Below are 2817 nucleotides of genomic sequence, written 5' to 3'. Positions count from 1 at the left end.
AAAGCACTAAGGAAAAAAAGAATGGCTTGGTTGTGATGCTTCCTTCAGACTGTGGAGATTGTTAGAGTCCTGCTGAAATAGAGGCACTTAAATTATACTCACTTTTCCCCTCAGAAGTACAGAGAAAGTAGAAATGGAGGAAAATGTCATCACTAAATTTATCTGTGTTATATGCTTTTTGCTTTACAGTCAGCATGTTAACTCAGTCCATTTGTCCCAGTTACTATATAAGTCAGGTTGCACACACTATTTATATATATCAAACAGTTCAGATAATGGTCATACAGTAATTGTAAGCTTCTGTAGGGAGACAGAAAAATATTTGCAACTTTCTGTATATAAAATTTCCAAATAAAAAGCAAAATTATTACTGACAATTTAGGACTTGATTCCGTCGTGATACCATTGTGCCAGAGGAGCTAAGTTGTTGACCTTGGTCTTTGTCCTGGAGCTTTAAGCAGTCTTTTAGGTGTCCTGGGCCCAGGCCATGGAGTGCTTTGAAGATAGACTGAGACCTTGAACTTAATTCAAAATTCTATGGGGAGAAGAGGGCAAGTGTGATGTGTTCATGGTAGCTTGCATACTGAGGAGACACGCTGCAGTGTATTGTACTAGCTGGAATTTCCTAAGTGCTGATGGCTTCCTGCCCAAGTATACTGCATTGCTGTAGTCCAGCCGAGATGTGACAAAGACATGAATAACTGAGGCCTTTGTCTGCCAGTATGGGATGGAATCTACTAGCCAGCTGGAGATGGTAGAAAGCATTACTCATGGCTGTTGTGATGTGGGAGCTCAGCATCAGCAAGGAATCTGAGAGTACTCCTAGACTATGGACTGAACTGACCAGTTGTGGATGTGAACCGTCAACCAAAGGGGAGTCAACATGGCTGCAAACTCCTCAGAATACTTTCCTCTGCCCACCAGCATCACCTGGTCTTGCTTGGGTTCAGCTTCAGCCAGCTTATCTCATCCAAGCACTGGGCCACCTTGGTGGTAGGGGTATGTGGTGAAGGATAGGTAGAGCTGTGTGTCATCTGCGTATTGCTGGCCTGTGAATCCATGTTGTTTGACCCATACACCTAGCGGTTGCATGTAGATGTTGAAAAGGACTGGAGAGAGAACTGATCCTTGTGGAACCCCACAAGTGAGGGGTCTAGTGGTGGTGTGTTTTCTCATCACTACTTTTTAGGTGTATCCCTCCAGGAAGGGCTCAAACCATTTTAGCATGTTATCCTGACCCCTGCCATCTCTCTTGGGTCAGACAGCAGTATTTCATGGTCAACAGTGTTGAACACTGCAGAGAGATCCAAGAGGATGAGAATGGATGTCTGTTCTCTATCTTTTGATTGGAGGAGATCATCTATCAGTTCCATAAAGCTGTTTCAGGTCCGTGTCCTGGCCTACACCCACATTGTGCCGGGTCTAGAATGTTGGCTTCAGTTAGATGAGCTGACAGGTGGCCTTTGACTAGTTCCTCTATGAGCTTGCTCAGGAATGACAGGTTTGACACTAAGTGATAGTTGGCTAGGAGTTTACTTGATCTTGAAAAAAATAAACCATGGTTAAGAATGACCTTACCCCCACACTCCTGAAAGTTAATAAAAGAATATCATGTTTACCTAAACAATAACAACAAGATGGGTATCATCCAATGCCTTTCCTGGGCCAATAAAAATAGCTCTCCGAGTTAATTGAAGCAGATATGGTGTTATACAGACATTCACTTCAGTGTGAAACTGAGACAGTACCAAGTATCAGCTATTTTTCTACCTTTCAAACAAAGGGAAGCCTTATGCCTTCTGTTATTTATACCAATTCATTTTGTTGCACTTATTTGTTTTATGAAAGAGATGAAAGCAAGCAAATGCTAACGAATTAAAATAAATGACTCTGATGTTCAGTTGAGCTGTTCATGAAGGTTAATATTTGCATTTGGAGTGGAATTTGGATACCAATTACACAGAAATATGATCAAGAGGAACATTTTCTTGGCAAGCTGCTTGCATTCTTACTCGACCAAAAAACTATTACAGGGCCAGATATTTATTCTTTAAATATCCCCGTTTTTTGGGAGAATCCTTATGCTCCATGCTAAAATATAAATCTTGTCAGCTTTTTCTTTCTCAATCTGTACGTGCTGGGGTTTATAGGGAACTAAAGGGGAAAAAATACTGGAGAAGATGGAAAGGATTATAGTGTGTGAAAATGCATATAAATGAGCAGAGTGAGAGAACATGGGTCACCTCCTGAGAGCAAAAGCCATCTTGCAGTTCTCTCTCATCCGATAGCCTTCTGTAGCACATCATACAAGCGGGGCTTGAGCCTGAGACTCCTTCCCGTCCGAAACTTCAGTGAGAATGATGCAAAGCGATATCTCTGGTTGTGGCCGAAGAGAGGGAGGTAGACCACAGCAGTCTACCCGACTGGCATGAAAGAACAGAATGTGCACTGTCTCCAGCATTTTTGAGGGGTAACTATTATTCTGCCCACTCACTGTCCTCCTGCTCTTTTGTATTCAGCAAGTTGCATTTCCCTCCTGTCTAAATCTAAAGAAAAAAGTACTGAGACTAAGGAACTGAGGTTCCCAATGATCCACTGGTACTTCCCATCACCCAGAATTAGAATAACATGTGCATCATTATAAGGGAGTGTTTGTTGAATATGACCATTTTTAGCCAGGTGATACAGTACGCTCTGTGATGCAAACGTGTTTATGAGGAATTTCAGGAATGGAAAGTTTGCCTCATTTTCAAAGCTTACATTGGCAAGATGAGTGGCTTTTTTTTTTTTTTTTTTTTTTTTTTTTTTTTTTTTTTT

Source organism: Terrapene carolina, unplaced genomic scaffold (genome assembly GCF_002925995.2).
Source record: "Terrapene carolina triunguis isolate 2854851 unplaced genomic scaffold, T_m_triunguis-2.0 Scaffold42, whole genome shotgun sequence".
In the NCBI taxonomy this organism is placed as follows: domain Eukaryota; kingdom Metazoa; phylum Chordata; order Testudines; family Emydidae; genus Terrapene; species Terrapene triunguis.
The sequence above is the reverse complement of the archived record's forward strand: the minus strand, read 5'-3'. Positions refer to the sequence as shown.